The 8,294-nt window shown below is 50.2% G+C and overlaps 1 pseudogene; it reads right to left on the bottom strand.

Moving 5' to 3' along the window:
• LOC124028092 overlaps positions 1-4,382 on the bottom strand; it is a 10,427-nt pseudogene extending 6,045 nt beyond the window's left edge.
• Positions 4,383-8,294: the final 3,912 nt, after the last annotated feature.

Genomic DNA, 8,294 nt, shown 5'->3' with positions numbered 1-8,294 from the left:
ACTAGGCTTGCTGTCGTACCGGCTGGGCAAGGCTAGCTGTAGTACCCGCTAGGCTAGCTGCGTACCCGCTAGGCTAGCTGCAGTACCCGCTAGGCTAGGTTAGCTGCAGTACCCGGTAGGCTAGCTTAGCTGCCGTGCCCGCTAGGCTAGCTTAGCTGCCGTACCCGCTAGGCTGGCTTAGCTGCCGTGCCAGGCTAGCCCCGTACCCGCTAGGCTAGCTTAGCTGCCGTGCCCGCTAGGCTGGCTTAGCTGCCGTACCCGCTAGGCTGGCTTAGCTGCCGTACCCGCCAGGGGCTAGCTTAGCTGCCGTGCCCGCTAGGCTGGCAGCTGCAGTACCCGCTAGGCTGGCTAGCTGCAGTACCCGCTAGGCTAGCTGCAGTACCCACTTGTGGTGTTTCTCTAGCCAGGGGCGCTGTCTGCCAGTAAACAGGCGTTGGGGGAGGCCAGCAGGTCCAGAAGACTCGTGGTCCTGCTCAGCGTACAGCTTCAACAGAGCCGTGTCCACGTCCTCCCGGCATCCGTTAGCCCCTCCGTGCTTCGCACCTCACCCAGGTACGTGATGAGGAACCTAGAATAATAATAATAATAGCCATTTTGCAGCCACTTTTACCACTTTATGGTCCTGGGAATCAAACCAACTATCATAGTGGTTGCAATCATCATACTCTGCCAACTGACCTACAGAGGACCACGTCTCTTACCTCTTGCACCTCTGGAGCTTGTCCTGATCCCCCTGCGCCAGGTGGTTGAGGTCGGCGAACCCGTGGAGCGGTGGGTGGCAGCGGGCGAAGGAGGAAGAGGCCGGGAGGAGGAGAGGGTAGAGGGAGATCAACTCCCGGACGTCCAACTGACCCGTCCGGAAGTGTTCTTTAAAAACGCTTCGAGAAACTGAAGCTGTCCAAACTGTATGAATCCTGCTTGCTGGAGGATTCTTTTGTGCAATATCTGAGGAAGGGGGGGGGGTGAAGGGGGGGTGGGGTGTAATGAAAGAGAAAGTTAAAGATGCATCACATCTCGTCCCTCTTATTCTATATTTTACATTTCATAAGGATACAATCACCCCAGTTAAATGAGCCACCTGGGAACACATGCTGCATCACTGTCACAACAACCCCCTGGGCTGTACTCACAAAAGACCGAAATAAACTATAGAAATTAACGTTTTTTTTTTAAAAAAAATGGTTTACTCCCCTTTTCTCCAATTTCGTGGGATCAATTGGTAGTTACAGTCTTGTCCCATCGCTGCAACTCTCATAGGGACTCGAGAGGAGAAGGTCGAGAGCCGTGCGTCCTCCGAAACACAACCCAACCAAGCCACACTGCTTCTGGACACAATGCCCACTTAACCTGGAAGCCAGCCACACCAATGTGTCGGAGGAAACACAGTACAACTGGCGACCGTGTCAGCGTGCACTGCTCCAGGAATCGCAATGGGACAAGAACATCCCTGCCGGCCAAACCCTCCCCTAACCCGGACGACGCTGGGCCAATTGTGCCAGGATCTCTAGTAGCCTTAGACCACTGCTCCTCTAGTGCCACAGCTAGCGCTGCCTTAGACCCCTGCTCCTCTAGTGGCACAACTAGCGCTGCCTTAGACCACTGCTCCACTAGTGGCACAGCTAGCGATGCCTTAGACCCCTGCTCCTCTAGTGGCACAGCGATGCCTTAGACCCTGCTCCTCTAGTGGCACAGCGATGCCTTAGACCCCTGCTCCTCTAGTGGCACAGCGTGCCTTAGACCCCTGCTCCTCTAGTGGCACAGCGACCCCTGTGTGGGCATGCCTTAGACCCCTGCTCCTCTAGTGGCACAGCGATGCCTTAGACCCTGCTCCTCTGGTGGCACAGCGATGCCTTAGACCCCTGCCTCCTCTAGTGGCACAGCGATGCCTTAGACCCCTGCTCCTCTAGTGGCACAGCGATGCCTTAGTGGCACAGCCCTTAGACCCCTGCCTCTAGTGGCACAGCGCTGCCTTAGACCCCTGCTTCTCTAGTGGCACAGCGATGCCTTAGACCACTGCTCCTCTAGTGGCACAGCGATGCCTTAGACCCCTGCTCCTCTAGTGGCACAGCGATGCCTTAGACCCCTGCTCCTCTAGTGGCACAGCGATGTGCTGCCTTAGACCCCTGCTCCTCTAGTGGCACAGCGATGCCTTAGACCCCTGCTCCTCTAGTGGCACAGCGATGCCTTAGACCCCTGCTCCTCTAGTGGCACAGCGATGCCTTAGACCCCTGCTCCTCTAGTGGCACAGCGATGCCTTAGACCCCTGCTCCTCTAGTGGCACAGCGATGCCTTAGACCCCTGCTCCACTAGGGAGGCCTAGAAATCAGCCTTTTGATCATCTGTTCTCAGCTAGTGGAGAGTATTGAAAAGCTCTCTAGCAGAAACACTATTTGTGGCAGACAGTCTGTACCTGGAACTTGTCTTTGAATGTTCCTCCTGGCTCCCTCAGTCAGAGCCAGGGCCTCCTCCCACTCTGTGTCCAGCTAGCAGCTCCTGAATCTGTCTCTCCAGGGGTAGGGGCACCAGCACGTACACAGCCTTAGTGGAGGCCAGAACCACCTTACCTATAGGGACAGAGACAGTTAGGAACAGAGACAGGGGACAGGGACACAGTTAGGGACATAGACAGTTAGGGACACAGTTAGGGACAGAGACAGTTAGGAACAGAGACAGGGACACAGTTAGGGACAGGGACAGGGGACAGAGACAGTTAGGAACAGAGACAGGGACACAGTTAGGAACAAGGGTAGGGGCACCAGAACATACACAACTTTAGAGGAGGCCAGAACCAGTTTACCTAAAAAACCACCGACAGGGACTGGTCACAGTTAGGTTTAGGGACACGGACGGGTCAGGGTCAGGGACACAGACAGGTCAGGGTCAGGGACACAGACAGGTTAGGGACACAGACAGGTTAGGGACACAGACAGGTTAGCGACAGACAGGTTAGCGACACAGACAGGTTAGCGACACAGACAGGTTAGCGACACAGACAGGTCAGGGTTAGGGACACAGACAGGAACGGGTCACCATCTCTTCAGCCATAGATAATGTAGACATAGGTCTACTGAGGTAAGCCAACAAGGCTAGACATTTAGACTAGTGTAGGGGAGCCATGTTGGCACCTTCAAAGTCCTGTAGATGTGTCCGTCTCTGAAGGCGAGGGTCTGTTTGAGCTGCTGGTCCAGCATACTGTGGATGGTGACGAAGCCCTCGTCTAGCGCCACCACATAGGGAAAACACACAGCCGCTCCCATCACACTCTCTGACCAGTTCACTGGGGCACGCTGGGATATACCCTCTGCATTGGCAAACATACCTGAGAGACACAGACAGAGAGAGAGAGAGACAGAGACACAGAGAGAGAGAGACAGAGAGAGAGACAGAGAGAGAGAGACACAGAGAGAGAGACACAGAGAGAGAGACACAGAGAGAGAGACACAGAGAGAGACACAGAGAGAGAGACACAGAGAGAGAGACACAGAGAGAGAGAGAGACACAGAGAGACACAGAGAGAGAGAGACACAGAGAGAGACAGAGAGAGAGACACAGACACAGAGAGACACAGACACAGAGAGAGACACAGAGACACAGAGACAGAGAGACAGAGAGACAGAGAGCATACTTCACTAGTGATATGTTAGTAATAAGACCTACTGATAAACAATACAGCTGATGTTGTAATGACTCACCCAGGCCACCAGGGGCAGCCAAGAGGAACTCCTCCCTGCCGATCCTCTTGACTATGGGCTTCCCCTCTCCTCACTGTCATAGGGGAACAGGTCCTGCGCAGCCCCTGTGCTGTAGTTAAGGATCATGTACTGCGTGGAGAGGGCCAGGCACAGGAAGTAACCGTCCAGACTGACCGCACACGGCTGCTCCGGCGTGTTGACCTCTTTCACCAGCTGCACCCTGTCCTCGTAAACCATGTATATCTGGACGGTGCGCCGCCGGGCCGAGAGTACCCCGATCTCCACGCAGAACGGGTCCCCGTTCACCGGGTTCTCGTTGACGCAGAACGCGGCCACGCCCTTAATCTTGGCCCCGCCCGAAGGCACAGGTTCTAAGGTGATCATGTCAATAACACTAACTGTAGCGTCACAGAGCACAATGATGCGTTCTAACGCTGACGCGGCCTTCAGGGCCTCCACGGGCTTTTTCAGGCCCAGGTACTTGAACAGCAGCTTCTGGACGGTGTAGGATAGCATCCCCTTGGTCGTGGCATGCTCCTCTAGCAGGAAGTGATGTATGAAGCAGTCGTTGGTGCCCACGTACAGGTGCTTGCCGCAGCACTCGATGCACTCAATGTTGATGCGGGCCTTGTCTCCCATCAGGAGCTCCCGCTCCACGGCAGGGACCAGCTCAAATGCCTTCACACTCATCTTGAAGCAAGAGAGGAGGAGATCAGGTCAACACAGACATCCCCTGCAAGAGAGGAGGAGATCAGGTCAACACAGACATCCCCTGCAAGAGAGGAGGAGATCAGGTCAACACAGACATCTACTGCAAGAGAAGAGGGGATCAGGTCAACACAGACATCTCCTGCAAAGAGGAGGAGATCAGACATCTCTCCTGCAAGAGAGGAGGAGATCAGGTCAACACAGACATCTCCTGCAAGAGAGGAGGAGATCAGGTCAACACAGACATCCCCTGCAAGAGAGGAGGAGATCAGGTCAACACAGACATCTCCTGCAAGAGAGGAGATCAGGTCAACACAGACATCTCCTGCAAGAGAGGAGGAGATCAGGTCAACACAGACATCTCCTGCAAGAGGGAGGAGATCAGGTCAACACAGACATCTCCTGCAAGAGAATAGGGGATCAGGTCAACACACTGTGGATGCGTCCCAATTCTCCACCCTTTCCCCAAAGTGTGCACTTGCACACTTACAGGTTATTTCTGTAACAATGGTGGAAATTTCCTTCAGCCAATGCTTTTAAATCCATGCACACTTTGGGAGAAGGGTGGATAACTGGGATGCATCCTGTAAGTGCAAAGAAACAGCCTTTCCAATAATATTTTACAAACTCTCACAGAGTCCCATCTCCAAGGCTGGTGTGGAATCAGTAGGACCAGGAACTTTTCCTGATCACGTGAACGGACGTGGAAAAACTAGTTAGCTAGGAGGATACCGCAATAATGGTACAACTAGAGACTTCTAGCAATTATCACTTGACAGTTAGCCATCATGCTAGCTAGCCTAGCTGGCAACAAACCTTCTCTATTACCATCATTTCTAGAGAAATTGTGTGGCACTTTGATTAGCAAACCCAGAGCCAAAAATGGGTCCGTTAATTACCTAGCAACATCATGCAAATATTGACTATCCGTTGTGGAAGTAGAGCAATGACTGAAGTAAAGTAAGCTCTCCAGCTAATGTTAACCAGTTTTAGCAGCCTGCTAGCTAGCTGACTGGCTGTATGTAAACTAGCTACTAAGCAATGACTCAGGCTGTCATTATTGGCAAATCGGTGCTGCCGTTTACTGTACAAACCTTTCAAAAACAGCTATTTACATGTCCATACAAAGACGATAGCTAGAAGCTGTCATACCCCAGCAGTAGCCACTGCAGATCTAGTATAGGAGACGCCGATGTACCACGGCCTTCCTGTCTTTTCACTTCTCAATCTCTCCCTTCGCTGCTAACTGCTTGCTAACCGCTAGGAGAGCTGCCGCTACGTTTTCAGGTCGAAGAAGGTCATGAGGAGGTTGTGCTTCCTGTTTACAATGCATTGGGGCAATTATATACATATATTGACAAAATTACATGTCTTTCCGCCCTAAAATGGGAGTTGTTGTCCACAAAGCGGCAATGCGGGCTGTTTTAGCTTCCAACTATCCTTTCTTTGGATTAGTGGAACTTATATTCGATCAAATAAATCTCACGTTGCAAATAAGACATTCATTTTTGTTGTTGACCAATTTGTTGACTAACACTCCTTGACCTCCATACAATAACTCCTTGCTTGGTGGGCGAAAAAACGGCATCTCCTGGAGGGAGACAGATTTTCTTCCTGGTTGGTGGGAGGAGCTATAGGAGGATGGGCTCATTGTAATGGCTGGAATGGTGTTAATGGAACGGAGTCAAACATGGAGTTTCCATGTGTTTTATCCCGTTCTCTGGCTCCATTCCAGACATTACAATGAGCCCCTCCTCCTATAGCTCCTCCCACCATCCTCCTCGTGAGTAGACATTAAAACCAGATTGGGGGCTAAAGAGCCTGCCAGCTTGTTGTCCTAACAAACGGAAATGAGTTACCTGTGGTTCCTTCAGCCATTCCATTCCTTATCCTATATAAGGTCTGAGGTTAACACAGGCTTAGGAGATGTTATTCGTTTTGTGAGATAATATCAGTCAGTTAATATGACCTTTATGAATTATAAAGCCTTTATGTGCTTTTGATAACACAAATGCTTCAAAATTCACAAAAAGTGACATTAGCTGGTGAAAATGATCAAATTGAACAACATGTACAAGATCTCATAAGCCTGTGTTTTACCACAGACCTCATTTTAACAGTTTATCCAAACACCCTACAAAAACTCCATTCATTTCCACATAGGCTTTGTCCTTCGAACCTTGGTGGAGTACCAGGGCCTACAAATATGCTTGGTCTGTTTCAATAGTGTGTGATTGCGGCCTGCAATTCAGGGCATTCCTTCATGTGGGCACGCCCGCCTCAAGCATTTCATTGGTTACTGCATGAACTACCCCTGTCGAGCATACCATTAATACCTGCATGAACACCCCCCTCGAGCATCCCATTAATACCTGCATGAACACCCCCTCGAGCATCCCATTAATACCTGCATGAACACCCCCACCCCTCGAGCATCCCATTAATACCTGCATGAACACCCCCACCCCTCGAGCATCCCATTGGTTACTGCATGAACACCCCCACCCCTCGAGCATCCCATTAATACCTACCTGCATGAACACCCCCCTCGAGCATCCCATTGGTTACTGCATGAAGGTCTCCTTTGAGCATCCCATTAATACCTACCTGCATGAACACCCCCCTCGAGCATCCCATTGGTTACTGCATGAAGGTCTCCTTTGAGCATCCCATTAATACCTACCTGCATGAACACCCCCCCCTCGAGCATCCCATTGGTTACTGCATGAAGGTCTCCTTTGAGCATCCCATTAATACCTACCTGCATGAACACCCCCCCTCGAGCATCCCATTGGTTACTGTATGAAGGTCTCCTTTGAGCCTCCCATTAATACCTACCTGCATGAACACCCCCCCCCCCTCGAGCATCCCATTGGTTACTGTATGAAGGTCTCCTTTGAGCATCCCATTTTACCTACCTGCATGAACACCCCCCCCTCGAGCATCCCATTGGTTACTGTATGAAGGTCTCCTTTGAGCCTCCCATTAATACCTACCTGCATGAACACCCCCCCTCGAGCATCCCATTGGTTACTGTATGAAGGTCTCCTTTGAGCCTCCCATTAATACCTACCTGCATGAACACCCCCTCGAGCATCCCATTGGTTACTGTATGAAGGTCTCCGTTGAGCATCCCATTAATACCTACCTGCATGAACACCCCCCTCGAGCATCCCATTGGTTACTGTATGAAGGTCTCCTTTGAGCATACCATTAATACCTACCTGCATGAATGCCCCGCCCCCCGCCCACACACACACACAAGCATCCCATTGTTTCCTGCATGAACACCCCCCTCAAGCACGCCATCTTCATGTTTGCATGACACTTTTGATATTCTAGATTTCCTCTGATTGTCTATGCGATTAAAAATTGACCAATAAAAGTATAGAGAGGGGTTCCTAAAGATGCAGGAATGCTCACATGCAGGAATGCCCCGAATTGCGGGCTGCAATTACACCTTTCTAGTCTGTCCAAGAAAATGAAACCGTTTAAACATGTTTAAAATTAGAAACTACATTTAGAATACTGTACTCTATCATACATTTTAATCTAGGTCATTTTTATAACAGGGTAAACTGGTAAAATCACGATGCACAAATCCTGCACCAATTTATATTATACCAATTTATACACCAATTCATTCCATGATCATATTCCATCATATTTCATGATGAGTCTACATTTGAATAAAAGTTTTTTGTGTTATTGATTGTACCTAAAATCCTTTTACATCATGCAAAATCGACAAAAGTCGATGAATTTCACTCAAGTAATTGAATAGGAAATGTAATTGAATAGGAAATGTAATTGGGACCCTTTAAAGATGAACTCTTGTAAAAAAAAGTCAAAATAATGTTGAAGTTTCAAACATCACACGGGTAGAATGTGAAT

Source organism: Oncorhynchus gorbuscha, unplaced genomic scaffold, assembly GCF_021184085.1.
Source record: "Oncorhynchus gorbuscha isolate QuinsamMale2020 ecotype Even-year unplaced genomic scaffold, OgorEven_v1.0 Un_scaffold_3743, whole genome shotgun sequence".
Classification (NCBI taxonomy): Eukaryota; Metazoa; Chordata; class Actinopteri; order Salmoniformes; family Salmonidae; genus Oncorhynchus; species Oncorhynchus gorbuscha.
The sequence above is the reverse complement of the archived record's forward strand: the minus strand, read 5'-3'. Positions and strand labels throughout refer to the sequence as shown.